This window comes from Stegostoma tigrinum, chromosome 19 (genome assembly GCF_030684315.1).
Source record: "Stegostoma tigrinum isolate sSteTig4 chromosome 19, sSteTig4.hap1, whole genome shotgun sequence".
In the NCBI taxonomy this organism is placed as follows: Eukaryota; Metazoa; Chordata; class Chondrichthyes; order Orectolobiformes; family Stegostomatidae; genus Stegostoma; species Stegostoma tigrinum.
Genome location: NC_081372.1, coordinates 11,944,538 through 11,960,492, shown reverse-complemented (window position 1 = coordinate 11,960,492; position 15,955 = coordinate 11,944,538). Strand labels below are relative to the sequence as shown.

Here is a 15,955-nt window from a genome sequence, read left to right as displayed (position 1 = left end):
CTATTATCCTACTAAGATCAATCTACCCTGCATACCCTCCATTTTACTATCCTCCATGTGCCTATCCAAGAGTCACTGAAAAGTCTCTAAAGTATCTGACTCCACTACCACTGCCGGCAGCACATTCCACACACCCACCAGTCTCTGTGTGAACAGCCTACCTCTAACATCTCCCCTATACCTTCCTCCAATCACCTTAAAATTATGCCCCCTTGTAATAGTCACTTCTGCCTGGGTCTGGGACTATCCACTCTATCTATGCCTCTTATCATCTTGTACACTTCTATCAAATCACCTCTCATCCTTCTTCGCTCCAATGAAAAAAGCCCTAGGCCCTTCAACCTTTCCTCATAAGATCTGCCCTCCAGTCCAGGCAGCATCCTGGTAAATCTCCCTCTGCACCCTCTCTAAAGTTTCCACATCTTTCCTATAATGAGGTGGCCAGGACTGAACACAATATTCCAAGTGTGGTCTAACCAGAGTTTTATACAGCTGCAGCATAACCTCATGGCTCTTAAACTCAATTCCCCTGGCAATGAAAACGAAACACACCATACGTCTTCTTTACAACCCTATCAACTTGGGTAGCAACTTTGAGGGATCTATGGATGTGAACCCCAAGATCCCTCTGTTCCTTCATACTGTCGAGAATCCTGCCATTAACGCTGTATTCTGCATTCAAATTCGGCCTTCCAAAATGAATCACTTCACACTTTTCTGGGTTGAATTCCATATGCCACTTCTTTGCCCAGCTCTGCATCCTGTCAATGTCCCGTTGCAACCTACAACAGCCTCCTAGTTCTAGATACTCCATGAGAAGAAACATCCTATCAGCATTTGGCCTTGTCAGGCCTCCCTCCTCAGAAACATAAATGGCTCAATAAGATTGCCTCCCATTTTTGAAAACTCCAAAGAGTATAAGCCAATCTACACAACATTCCTCAAAAGGTGACCTCCTTCTTCTAAGAACCAACCCAGTGAACTCTCTCCGAACTGCCTCCAATGCGAATGGATCCCTCCTTAAGCAAGGATCAAACTGGGCCACACAGCACCCCAGTCTTGTACAGCAACAACAGCATCTTACTAAGACCCCACTAATATCACATTACTTTCCATGGGAGCTTGCTGTTTGCAGGTTAGCTGCTGCTTTTCTGACATTACAGCCTTGACACAAATTCAGAAATGTTTCAAGTTGCTCTAAAGCATCTGCTTGGCCCCAAAGGTGCTATGTAAATATTTGTTTGATATTTAGTCATTCTTCCATTCCTCCTTTGGTTTGGGCGTGTTGCCTGGAATGGGCAGTCTGTCAAAGAGAGTGGGAGGAAATGCAATGGGAGAAATACCTGAGTCAGGCTCTGTATGGGCCAACCTCCAATACTTAGCTCACCAATAGCCAGTAAATTGTAGTGGCTGTGACTGACTCCAGGATAGGATTAAAGCAGCAGCAGTTAAAGCCTAATCCAGCAGTAAAACAAACTGTAAATAAAATGTCATGCTCTCCCGAAAACAGTGTCGCATGACATGTTTACTGCCGAACTGCAGACACACCGATAGTGTCAGGAACATGCTGTATCCCAATAGCCAGTAAATGGCAACCAACAGCCATTACTTCTGTTAATGACAACCAGGTTTCTGAGCACAGGAGTTGACTAACATTGGTTTCGCATTCTACAATGGCCAAAGCTGCAAGAAGCTTTTGCAGAACCAGCTGGCAAGATTCCCAGTGCATAATAATCAGGGTGTGCACGTGAGTACATTATTTTTAGAAAAGAAAATTATTCTGTTTTTTACCTAGTTATTCATTCAATCCAGTTCAGGAGGAAAAGCTACAGTGCCATACGCAATGTTCCAGATCTCTTTACAGCCAATGATATGTCTTTTAGTCACGATCATTGTGATGGGGGAATGGTTAGCTCCTTTGACTGGATAGCTGGATTGCAATGCAAAGTAACACCAGCAGCACAAATTTAGTCCATGCACCAGCTGAGATTACTCTGTAGATACTGCCTTCTCAACCTCACCCCTTGCTTGAGACAGGTTAAATGCACCACAGGTGATCTCTCTGTAATAGCATAGCAGCCCTCTGGGACTGTGGCAACTTCATTATCTAGGAAACTTGGTAGTTAGTCTGCAAACATAGCAAACAATGTGTCCATTAATGACCAGTTTCTATGCTGTTGGTTGGGAATGAATACTGGCCGTGGCACTGGGAGAACTCCCCATTTTCCTTCACAATATAGTCACTTGAGTTTCCACAGCCTCTCGAAGCCTCAGCTTAAATGTCTCATCAGAGGGACAGCACTGCAAGCTCCAGAACCCTTGTAGCATTGCACTTGAGGGTCAGCCTAGACGTTTAGGTTAAGTCTCTGGAGTGGGAACGTGAACTGTCAACCATCTGACTTAACAGTTTCACTTACACTACGCCAACTCCTTGTGTAAACACTCAGTCTTCCAGGTATCTGGTTTGATGGATGCTGACTTGTAAATATCCCTCTTTCCTCCTCTCTCAAAGGTGTTGACTTTATGAGACATTGCTATATTATCCCCAGCTTTGTTCTGCAAACTCTCCTCGGCGTCCATTTGTCGGCCCCCTTTGACAGCCACATGGCTATTCCACAGTGAAGGGCCTCACTAGCTCAATGGTAAATTGCACCAAATGCATTTGAGTGCAACTTGATTATATTAGGCGACGTTTATCAAACGTGAAGTAACGTGGAGTGATTGTGGTACAGAAGGAGGCTATTTGGGCATTTGTGTGCATGCCAGCAAGTGTTTGGAAAGCGTGTGAGGTCTTTGCCTTACCCAGGGTCTGATACTACTGGGTCACAATGTTTGAAGTAAGTGCTGGTCAATCGAGAACAAGAATTATTGCTGATGCCTATGGACAGACTCAGTGTTTCTCTAACTGCATTACCCCAACCCCCACAACTATCCAGACTGCCCGTTATAATGTTCTTGAGCCAAAAGAGCAAGTGGAAAAATTAGTTAAAAAAACAACTACGTATGTGGTCCATCTCTGAACGTGCAGAGAGCAGTACCACTATATTTCAGAGTGTAACAGCAATATCCTATACACCCACTCTCTCAGTGGTCACTTCAAGCAACGGACAAGGGTGAGATGGTGAGACCTTCACAGTGAGCTCAGCCGATACTGGAATTGGACCTACACTGTTGGTATCGCTCTGTGTTGCAAACCAGCCATCTAGCCTAACTGACCCCTATCACTTAGTGTAGTTACTGTTATCACGTAAGAAACAACAAGAGGTAATTGGCCCAGAGCACCCTCCAACAAGGTGACAATGACCAGATAATCAGTTTTAGTGATGTTGGTAAACTTGCCCCAGAGAAACAAGGAGAACTCCCTCGGTCTCCTTTGAAATGGTGTCATGAGACCTCCTGTACCAAAGAGGCCTGCAGGGACCTTACTTTTAGTCCGTAAAAACTGAAAGAACTGCAGATGCCGTAAATCAGGAACAAAAACAGAAGTTGCTGAAAAGGTTCAGCAGGTCTGGCAGCATCTGTGAAGAAAAAAATCAGAGTTAATGTCTTGAGTTCAGTGACCCTTCCTCTGTTCTCCAGTCCAAAGATATGCTGAATTGTTTGTGATTTCCAGTGACCTGCAGGCTAGGTAGGTTAGCCATGGGAAACGCAGGGCTACAGGAATGGGGAAGGAAGGCTGGACTGGCTAGGATACTCATTGGAGGGTTGGTGCAGACTCAGTGGGTTGAATGCCGACTTTGTAGAAAGAGGCCATTCAGCCCATCAAGCAGGAAAGTGAGGGTGAGGATGATCAGATCAGTCATGAGCCCATTGAATGAAAGTGCAGACTCGATGGGCTGAATGGCATATTTATCATAGAATGCCTACAGTGCAGAAAGAGATGGCTTTTCCCCACAACTTTGATTCCTCTCACTGACTAAAAATCTGTCAATATCAGGTTTGAATACACGTAATGGTTCAAACCTTAACACAAAAGAATTCCACAGATTCACTACCTTCTGAAAGAAGAAATTCCTTCTCATGCCTGTTGTAAATGTACAATCCCTTCATCTGAGATATGCCCTGTCGTTGAACACTTTCCCACAAAGAGAAACAACCCCTCAGCAGGGATAGTAGGAACTGCCGATGCTGGAGTCTGAGATAACAAGGTGTGGAGCTAGATGATCACAGCAGGCCAAGCAGCATCAGAGGTGCCATTTTCTGAAGAAGGGTCCCGAACCGAAACGTCAGTTTTCCTGCTCCTCTGATGCTGCCCGGCCTGCTGCGTTCCTCCAGCTCCACACCTTGTTATCACAACCTCTCAGCATCTATCCTATCGAGACCTCAAAGGATCAGAAGATTAAACAGCACATGTTTTTTAAAAAGCAAGCAATTCACCAGGTTAAAGGCGCTACCTGAATGTGCTGTATGCTTGCAAGTTGTTATTGTCTGACCTGACAATGTCTATGGTTAAGACTATTCGCAATTGGTGTAACATGAGAAACAGAAGCAGGAGTAGGCCATTCAGTCCCTTGGTTTCATTCTTCTCGATGACAACGAATACTGGCCCAACTACTCCACCACTCCTCACAAGGAAATCCTTCCAAACTGAGATTTACTTTGTCTGGACTGACTCTCCGATGCCTGTGTATGTTTTCTCAGCTAGAGAGACCAAAACTATTCACAGGTGTGGTCTAACTAGTGACTTGCATAGCTTTCTACACCATTCCCTTTGAAATAAAGGCCAACGTTCCTTCTACATTTTCTACTACTCATTTAACTTGCATACTACTTTTTAGGATCCGTGATGAAGACCCTCCCCCCTTTCCATAACCCTCTCTCCTGGATCTATCTGCAGTCGTTCTCCATCTAGTTAATATTCAGTTCCCCAATTATTCCTTCCAAAGTCTATACTATTACATTTTCCCACATTATATTCCATTGTTAAGCAAGGTCCACCCATTGTCCTTTATCTCAATCCAGCAAATATAGAAACATAGAAGATAGGAGCAGGAGGAGGCCCTTCGGCCCTTTGAGCCTGTTCCGCCATTCTTCACAATCATGGCTGATTGTCCAACTCAATAGCCTAATCCTGCTTTCTCCCCATAACCTTGGATCCCATTTGCCCCAAATGCTATACCTAGTCACCTCTTGAATACATTCAATGTTTTGGCATCAATTACTTCCTGTGGTAATGAATTCCACAAGCTCACCACTCTTTGGGTGAAGAAATGTCTCCTCATCTCTGTCCTAAATCATCTTCCCCGAATCTTCACACTGTGACCCCTGGTTCTGGGCACACCCACCATCGGGAACATCCTCCCTGCATCTACCCCGTCCAGTCCTGTTTGAATTTCTATGAGATTCCCCCTCGTCCGTCTGAACTCTGGTGAGAACAATCCCAACTCAGGCAATCTCTCCTCATATGTCAGACCCACCATCCCTGGAATCAGCAATGTAATAATCTGTTACTTTCCCTCTCTTAATTTCGCAAGGTTGAAAATCTCGTTTGTGATTATATGAATTGCATGATGTACACAAACTAGACTGACATCTTCATTTTATGGTTAATTAAATGCAGTAAGATGACTTTGGGCCCATTATCACCATTTTCAAAAGGCAGAGGCCTGTTTCAGGTGATGGGAAAGGATGTCTAATTTTCCATAAATTCAGGAGTTACCTGCCCACTGTATTGGAGGCTTGGTAAAGCTGTTGGTGTGGGAACATCAGATGATGTATTGTACAATTAGATCTCCTTACATGTGGTCGCGGATGCATTGAGATTGGAGTCAGTTCACTGGGACTTCTTGGAAAAGGAAAGTGGAGGTAATGGCATTGTGATAATGTCATTGGTTTAGTAATCGAGGAGGCCAGGCTAATTCTTGGGGTGTGTAGGTTACTGGTGGAACGTAAATTCAGTTAAGAACCAAAAAAGCTGCGGATGCTGTATATTTCAGGAACAAAAACAAAGTTGCTGGAAAAGCTCAGCAGATTTGGCAGCATCTGTGGAGGAGAAAACAGAGTTAACATTTCGGGTCTGGTGACCCTTCTGGGAAAACGTCAGTTTATTTGCAGAAAATAGGGAGGTGGGTGGGGTAGGGAGTAAACTATAGGATAGAGCCCAAAGAGAGAGAAAATCGTTAGCAACTCCATCGTCTATCCATCTGTCTTTCTCTCTCTTTGGGCTGTATCCTATCGTTTACTCTCTACCCCACCCACCTCCCTACTTTCTGCATATAAACTGACGTTTTCCCAGCCACCATCAGTTCTGAGGGAGGGTCACCGGACCCAAAACATTAACTCTGTTTTCTCCTCCACAGACACTGCCAGATCTGCTGAGCTTTTCCAGCAACTTTGTTTTTCCATAAATTCAATTAATTCATCTGGAACAGAAAGCTAGTCTCAGTATTGGTTGTGTAAAAACACGGTTAATTCACTTGTGGCACTTTTGTATCCTAACGTCTCTCATTCAGGGAAAGAAATCTGCCATCCTTACCTGATTTGGCTGTAGGAGATTCTGAAATCTTAACTGCCCTCTGAAATGGCCCTAGTAATCCATTCAGTTCAAGTGCAGTTAGAGTTGAGCAACAAATGTCGGCCTTAAGAGATACCCCCATCCTATGAGAAATTAAGTAATTGTCTTATAACATTGTGCAGGTTGGGCCAAATCCCCTTAAACCTTTGAGAGTTGATCTTAACGGAGTAGATAAGATTCAGAGGGGGTGCTCCTCATGACAAAATCTAGAGCGAAGGGGCACTGATTCAGGAGAATGAGGTCACCCATTTAGGAGGTCATGAAGCTTTGAAATTCTCTATTCTAGAAACTCCAGAGACAGAGGCATTGGATATAAATAGCAGCTAAGATGGACAGAAATTTGAACCATAGGGGTGAAAGGTCATGGGGAACGGGCAGGGAAGTGTCCTTGAGATCAGGATCAGATTGGTCGTGATCTTATTGACTGGTGGCGCAGGCCAAAGTCACCATGTGGCCGACCCCCGCTCCTTTTTCTTACATTCTTGGGTCATTTATGGGTTCATGCCACTCAGATGTGGCACTGTCAGTCCCCCTGAATTTGGCCTTTGGCAGAGACCAATGGTAGCCATGGGAGACAAGAAAAGGGGCATGGAGAAAGTAGATTTTTAAAAAAATAATCCATCCAAAAAGCAGCATTCCAAACTTGCCCCCCACTTTTCGTTTGGACATGCAGACACTTGCTGGGGACCAATCCAGGAGTAAAACAGTTCCAAAGGTGTTAAAACCTTACAATTGACAATCAACGAACTATTTTAACCAGGAAGTAGGCCATGTTCTGACCTGATTTCACCCAATGCCCCCTATTCTGCACTTGGTATGGTGGTAATATGGGTGACATAGTGACACCATGGTTATGTATAAGGTGTTTGAATAGTCTACTCGGAAAGGCACTGACCTCATTCCAAACTGCGGGACTGCTGAAAGACTGATGTAATCACTCGGTATTATGAAGTACATGGGCGTTACATTGTTAAGAAGGAATTTTGAGATTGCTCAGTGACCGCCAGATGTTGACTCAAGCTTGGCATTTCAATAGAGGTTACAGAAATACACTCGCTTACACACACACTTACAGCTGGTGCAGGTGGAGCCGCTCACCCTGGGAAAATGAGGAAAGCTCTTGTGATAAATTCCAGTCTGGTGGACTCTTTCCTCTCCGCTGGCTCCATCCTTTCACAGATCAGACCAGTTGGAGCCACATGCAACTTCCTTTGATTTTTCTTTTGTATCCTGCCACACCTCCCTGATTAGGTTCTTAGGGCTTTGCAGATGAAGCTGATTTCCTGTAGGGCAGATGTCTCATGGAACCTCACTGAAACATCTGGACAGAAAGACAGTATCTCTCTGTCATGTCGATGTTTGTTTTAAAGCTGATTACATATCCCCTCTTTCCACTTATTATGGATTCAATGACTTCATCACTTGTCACCTGCAACTCCCCATGCCACACACCCCACTCCTGCCGACTGATGGCTCTGCATCCTTTAAGGGCATGAGACCGCAGGCAGCAGCTAGTGTTAAGTGCCAGCCTCAAAGTAGTTGTTCCAGGCAACAACAATAACCACTTACATTCATATAGCACTTTTAACATCCCAAGGATTTTATCAAATTAAAATTTGGTAACAAGGCAGCACACAGCGACATGCAGATAGATAACTAACAGCTTGATCAAAAGTTTGTTTTGTCATAGAGTCATACAGCATGGAAGCAGACCTCCCAGTCCAACCAGACCAGGCAGACCACGTTCACATTTTAAGTTCTTCCCACCTGCCTGCCCCTGGCCCATATCCCTCCATTCCTATTCATGTACTTATCTAAATATCTTTTAAATGTTATAACTGTACCCGCCTCCACCACTTTCTCTGGCAGTTTATTCCACACGCGATTCACTCTCTGTGTAAAAAAATTGCTCCTCGTGCCCTTTCGCCTCTCGCCTTAAGAATATGGCCCCTAAGAATTCCCCCACCTCAGAGTAAAGGCCTTTGCTATTCACCTTATCTATGATTTTATAAACCCCTATTAGGTTACCCCTCCATCTCGCATGGCTCCAGTGGAAAAAAATTGCATTAGTAGGAAGGCAAGCATCTATTGGCTGTCCTAAATTGATCTCCACTCGAGAAAGTGAGTTTTAAGATGGTTTCAAGGAGTGTAAGGGATATGGAGTTAGAGAGCTTTGTCAGGAAGGAATTCCAAAGCTATGAAGATGCAGCCACTTTTGGAGAATGATTCAAATTGGGAATGCTCAAAGAACCATCGTCTTGGCAATGCAACTACCTCCAAAGATATTAGGGCTGGAATAGAAGAGGCTACTGAGTGATTTGAATGGAAGGATTTTTAACTGGGAGCCAATAATGGTCAATGAACACAGAAGTAAAAGGGAAAGGGAATGTGGCGGTGAGTTAGGCTGGCAGAAAGAGTGTTGGACAGCTCTGAGCTTTTGCAGGATAGAATGTAGGAGGTGAGCCAATTAAAATAGTGAAGCAGGACACATTATGATGGCAACAATAGCCTTTGGGCATTCAGTGGCCCATTGTTAATGTAGATGAGTTTAAGAACTCGTCCTATTTGGCAAGCAGAGGGTAATTTGATCTTGATTCCTGGCCAGTTTCAGATGCTGAAATACTGCACACGGTTCTTTCCCTTCAGGCATTTGCAGTAAAGATCACCTGAACAATTTATTATTGCTCAGTTTTAAGATATTATCAATCCATCCAAAATCTCTCTTTAACTCTATGGATGCCACAGACATTTTCCAATTAGAAGGTCTCTTTCTGCGCACTGGGCATTATGACTGGTGCAAAGGAGAGTTCAGAACAAGGGAGCCTAAAACTTTAAAACTTCGATTGTGCAGGGGTGATGTCAGGAAATAAAAAGAACTGGTCAACACTCTCCCCCAAAAAGATATTGAGGCTGGGGGTCAATTGAAGTTTCAAGAGTGTGCTTAGACAAATGGGTCAAAATCCTCGAATAGAAGTCAAAATCTTGGGATTCCTTCCTGACTGACCTGCTGTCAACCCATAGTAGGTGGTCTGCAGTGGTTCAAGAAGCTCACCACTACTGTGATGGAATACTCCCCACTCGCTTGGATGGGTGCAGCTCCAACAACGCTCAAGAAGCTCAACACCATCCAGGCACCACAGCCTCGGGCATCTACTCCCTCCACCACTGACGCTCAGTAGCAGCAGTGTGTACTCTCTATAAAATTCACCAAAGTTCCTCAGATAGTACCTTCCAAACCCACAATCATTGCCATCCAGAAGGACAGGGGCAGGAGATACATGGGGACATCACCCCCTGCAAGTTCCCCTCCAAGCCACTCACCATCCTGACTTGGAGATATATTGCTGTTCCTCGCCTGTTGCTGGGTCATAATCCTGGAATTCCCTTCCTGATGGCATTGTGGGTCAACCCATAGCACATGGACTGTGGTGGTTCAAGAAGACAGCTCATCACAACCTGCTCCAGGAGAATGAGGGAGAGGCAAAAGGTGTAAGTGAGTTAAAAAAAAAGGGATGGGTCCCTGATGACACCAGAGTTTCCTGGTGATTATAGGGACATAAGAACAGGAGTAGGCCATTCAGTCCATCCTGCTCCACCATTCAATACGACAATGGTTGATCAAACACTTCAATGTCTTTTATTCACCCCATCCCCACATCTCTGCCTACTACTGGTCATCCAAAATTTATCAATCTCTACCTGATCCTTTCATTAATGTTGGCAAAGAAAGACCTATTTCTGTCAACAAGAGACAGGGCCTCAAAGGTAGCTTATTCCATCTTAGTATTCCTGGTGTTGTAACAAGGTGTAGAGCTAGATGAACACAGCAGGCCAAGCAGCATCTTAGGAGCAGGAAAGCTGACGTTTCAGGCCTAGACACTTCTTCAGAAATGGGGGAGGGGTAGGGTGTTCTGAAATACATAGGGAGAGAGGGGGAGTTGGATAGAAGATGGATAAAGGAGAAGATAGGTGGAGAGGAAACAGACTGGTCAAAGAGGCGGGGCTGGAGCCAGTAAAGGTGAGTGTAGGTGGGGAGGTAGGGAGGGGATAGGTCGGTCCAGGGAGGATGGACAGGTCAAGGGGGCGAGGACAAGCTGGGCTGGTTTTGGGATGCAGTTCGGGGAGGGGAGATTTTGAACCACCTGGAAACTAACATCCTTTTCAAGCCTACCGAATCCCACAGCTACCTAGAATACACCTCCTCCCATACCTTCCTGCAAAAATGCCATTCCCTATTCTCAATTCCTTCACCTCCGTCGCATCTGCTCCCAGGATGAGGCATTCCACTCCTGAACATCTCAGATGTCCTCTCCACCTATCTTCTCCTCTATCCATCTTCTATCCGCCTCCCCCCTCTTCCTATTTATTTCAGAATCCCCTTCTCCTCCCCTATTTCTGAAGAAGTGTCTAGGCCCAAAATGTCAGTTTTCCTGCTCCTCTGATGTTGCCTGGCCTGCTGTGTACATCCAGCTCTACACCTTGGTATCTCAGATTCTCCAGGATCTGCAGTTCCTACTATCTTTGGTGTTGTTGTTGAATTGCCGATGGTGGGGGTTTGTAAATTAGCTGCTGTGTTCCCTACATTACAACAGTGTCTGCCCTTCATTTGGCCATGATGAAATTTGGAACTTACCCTTAATTTCACACATAGCTTTTGTATCTTTCTACCAGACAGAGATGACGTCTTAGAAAGGTACTGTGTTGATTAGATTAGATTAGATTCCCTACAATGTGGAAACAGGCCCTTCGGCCCAACAAGTCCACACCGCCTCTTGAAGCATCCCACCCAGACCCATCCCCCTATAACCCACACACCCCCTGAACACTATGGGCAATTTAGCATGGCCAATCCACTTAGCCTGTACATCTTTGGACTGTGGGAGGAAACCAGAGCACATGGAGGAAACCCATGCAGACATGGGAGAATGTGCAAACTCCACACAGACGGTTACCCGAGGTTGGAATCGAACCCGGGTCCCTGGTGCTGTGAGGCTGCAGTGCTAACCACTGAGCCACCGTGCCGCCCCAAAGTTGTACAGTGAAAATGCAGGAAACCATGTAGTGGGCTACAAGAACACAAACAGGCCTCGATGCCACGATAAAGAGCCTGCAGATTTGGGTCGCCACTTTTCTATCTTTGTCCGGGAGGTGCCAGGAACTGATGACCAAGCTCCAAGCCACTGCCGCAAACAACCTGATACAAATTTATTTAATCACGCGAGTTTTATGTTGGGCATGAGAAAATGAAGGCCATGGGCAGTACAGTGGCTCAGTGGTTAGCACTGCAGCCTCACAGCGCCAAGGACATGGATTCCATCCCAGCCTCAGGTGACTCTCTGTGTGGAGTTTGCACATTCTCCTCATGTCTGTGTGGGTTTCCTCCGGATGCTCCATGTCCTCCCACAGTCCATAGATGTGCAGATTAGGGTGGATTGGCCGTGCTAAATTGTCCATAGTGTCCAGGCTAGGTGGCTTAGCCAATGGGAAATGCCAGGTTATGGGAACAGGTGGATCTGGGTGAAATGTTGTTTGGATGGTTAGTGAAGACTCGATGAGCTGAATGGTCTCTATCTGCATTCTATGATTCTACCTGCCAGTCAGGATTCCATAAGGTAATGAAAGAAAAGGCTATTAGTTTTGCAATTGGTACATTGCAAGCATGGACAGGTTGGGCATCCAATGGCAGTCAATTGGAGGCGGGTCAGTTAACAGCATGGCATCTTCTCCAGGATTACATCAACCTGGGGTTGACAACCCACTCACATCCAATCCCTTGTCAGGACCTGCAGTTGGGTGTCTGGAATCAGCACAGTTTGCAGACTGGCTGTGAAAGTCTACAGCCTGGAAAAACTTGGCAACATAACCACAGTTTGTGTCAGTTTCACATACATGTGGCAAGTCTGCCTGGCGGCCCAGTGCAGAGGAAAACCATTGAATAAATGTCAAACCGCGGGCTCTCCATTTTCCACTTTTCAAAGTCACTGGTATAACCCAGAACCATGGCTAACATCAAACTAAGTCCCAAATTCCCCAAACTCTCCAAATGAGGAAGTGCCATTGCTAGGACCTTGAGAATATGATGAGTGCAAACAAATGGTGGGTGAAGTAGAAGTCACACAAATAGGACTCCAGGAATGTTCCTTGTACAACAATGTTAGCTTGGCTGTTTTTCCTGTTTCTAAAATTATTCTGTGAGCTCAGTGCAGTAGCACCTCACTGCCAGTGCTAAAATTCCCCATATATCTCATTTTAAGCAGCAACTCATACCAACAATGGTCACGAAATAAGAAAAATGAGAAATAAAGGGGCTGTATTTGTGTTGAGCCCAGGAGATGGAGAGATACTATATGAATATTTCATGCCAGTTTTTACTGTGGTGAAAGAAACGGAGACTAAAGAATGCAAGGAAATAAATTTTGATGTTTTAAAAACAGTTCGCATTACAGAAGAGAGATTCTGGAGGTCTCTGAGATTATAAAGGTGGATAAATCTCTGGGATCTGGTCTAATGTATCTCAGAACATTGGGGGAAGTAATGAAGAAAATTACAAAACCCCTTGCAGAAATATTTGCATCATCTATAACAATGGGTGAGGTGCCTGATGAGTGGCTAATGTTGTACTTTTGTTTAAGAATGGTTGTAAGGAGAATCTGTGGAACTGTAAATCTGTGAGTCTGACATCGGTTCTGGGCAAGCTGCTGGAAGTGATTATAAAAGATAGAATTTATGGACATTTCAAGAAGCAAAAATTGATCAGGGATAGTCAGCATGGCTTTGTGTGCAGAACATTGTGTCTAACAAACTTGACTGAGTTTTTGAGAAAGTTACCCAAAAAAATTGATGAGGGCAGAGTGGTAGATGTTGTTTGCTTACACTTTAGTAAAATCTTCAACAAGGTTCTTTATGTTCATAAGTTCATAAATTCATAAGACACAGGGGCACGATTAAGCCATTCAGCCCATCAAAGTCTGCTCTGCCATTCAATCACAGCTGACATACTCCTCATCCCCATAACCCTTCAACCCATTCCCAATCAAAAATCTGCCTAAATCCACCCGGAATTTACCTACCATCCCAGCATCCACCACAATTTGGGGTAGCAAATTCCACAGATTCACAGATTCTCCCTTTGGGAGAAGTAGTTTCTCCTCAACTCTTTTAAATTTGCTACCCCTTATCCTAAGATTACACCTCTCATCTCATAATGCCCCACAAGAGGGAATATCCGGCTTGGTTCTGGGTCCTCTTTTGTTTGTCATTTATACAAATGACTTGGATGAGAATATAGAAGGTGTGGTTAGTAAGTTTGTGGGTCACACTAAAATTGGTGGCACAGCAGACAGTGAAGAAAGGTTTCTAAGATTACAAAAGGGATCTTGGTCAAATGGGTCAATGGACTGAAACATGGCAGATGGTGTTCAATCTGGATGAACGTGAGGCATTGCACTTTGATACAACAAACAATGGTAAGGCTTTTCAGCTAATGGTATGGCTTTCCGTAGTGTTGTGGAACAGAGGGACCTAATGGTTCAGGTGCACAATTCTTTGAAATTTGCATCACATATAGACAGGACGGTTAAAAAAGCATTTAGCATACTTGCCTTCATTGTTCAGTCCTTTGAGTATAAAATTTGGGAAGTCATGCTTACATTGTAAAAGACATTAGTGAGGCCTCCACTTGAACAATGTGTCCAATTCTGGTCGACCAGTTAGAGGAAAGATGTTATTGAGCTGGAGAGGGATGGAAAAGATTTACCAGGATGTTGTCAGGTTTGGAAGGTTTGAGTTATAAAGAAAGGCTGGGACATTTTTCACTGGATCATAGGAGGTTGAGAGATGACTTTAAAGAAGTTTATAATATCACAAGGGGTAGAGATAGAGTTAATGGTAGGTGCCTTTTCTCTAGGATGGGGGCTTTCAAGACCAGGGGTCATATTTTTAAGGTTAGTGTAGAGAGATTTAAAAAAGACTTGAGGAGCAAAGTTTTTACACAGAGGGTGGTTTGTGTGTGGAATGAACTTCCTGAGAAAGCGGTGGATTTGGGTAAAGTCACAACATTTAAAACACTTTTGGACAAGTACATGAATAGGAAAGGTTTGGAGGAATATGGGCCAGGAGCAGGTAGGTGGGACTAGTTTAACTTGGGATTATGTTCAGCATGGACTGGGTGGACCAAAGCGTCTGTTTCCATGCTGCATGGCTCTCTGCCTCTATAAATGGACCCAAGAGGCAAAAATAACTCTATTTTTTCAGAAAATGTTATGCTGTTGAATGCTGACCAACAGAATCTGAATCAGTTGAACTTCCATTGGAGAACTGGATCATTTCCTGAAGGGGGGAGTTAGGCAGTTGAGCAATGGGGAAAGGGCAATACTGCGGAAATTCATTGAGTAGCTCTCTCAAGGACACAGAGTAGGATAGGCTACCTCCTGTCTGAATAATTCCATGATGCTCTGATGTGGCTCAACCTATTACTTTCCCCTAGTTTCCTCCTCTTCTTTCCATTTTCATGCAAGATCAAGGCCATTCAGCTCCTTGAGCCCATACTGGCACTCTGCAGAGAAATAGTCACTGCCATTTCCATGATCTACCCCCGTGGCCCAGCAACAACTTTCCTTCAGGTTCCCATCCAATTTCCTTCAGAAATAAGTTCCAGTTTCCATCTTAGGCGTGAGCTCCAGATCTTTGGCCCTTGCTGCGGAACACCTTTCTTGAATGAAAAGTAAAGTGCTGCAGTTTTCTGGAACTTGGCAATAAAAACAGAGAATACTGGAGAAACGCAGCAGTTCTGGGGCAAGAAAGAAGGGTTAACAGTTCAAGTCTGATGTCAATCTTCTTCACAACTCAAGCACTAAATTTCTGAGCAAGTGTTATAATGAGGAAGTGGGTAGTATTTCATCACATTGCTCATTTGTGCCTTCTGAATGGTGGACATGACCTAGGGGGTCAGGAGCTAAGGTACTCACAAGAGGATTCCTAGGAGATAGTAGCTAATGTTGAGGCTGGAGCATCTGAAATAACAACGAAGAAGGGTCCAGACCATCTAGGACCGAAACGTCAGCTTTTGTGCTCCTGAGATGCTGCTTGGCCTGCTGTGTTCATCCAGCTCCACACTTTGTTATCCTGGATTCTCCAGCATCTGCAGTTCCCATTATCTCTCTCTCCAGACCCGAAACATCAGCTTTCCTGCTCCACTGATGCTGCCTGGCCTGCTGTGTTCCTCCAGCTCTACACCTTGTTGTCTAGGATTCCCAGGGACGATTTTATGCTTTTTTAGGCTAAGTGTGTCAATTCGTTTGGAGATATTTTTGCCACAAGGCCCATCAAGATTTCTCACTGTATAATATCAAATGTGCCTCATTAAGAACCTACCCCAGTCGCGAAGTTCCTTGTGTACAATTCCACTCCCATCTTCCCACACGCTGTTCCCAGAACAATTCG

General features: G+C 44.6%; 1 long non-coding RNA gene across 1 annotated transcript in view; it reads left to right on the top strand.

Annotated features, from left to right (window-relative positions):
- The first annotated feature begins 1,416 nt into the window (after window positions 1–1,416).
- The window catches only part of LOC132210722 (uncharacterized), a 75,637-nt gene continuing 61,098 nt past the window's right edge, over window positions 1,417–15,955 (top strand). The window contains exon 1 of the long non-coding RNA XR_009446902.1: window positions 1,417–1,747. This is a non-coding gene — a long non-coding RNA (uncharacterized LOC132210722). The remainder of the gene's footprint in view (window positions 1,748–15,955) is intronic.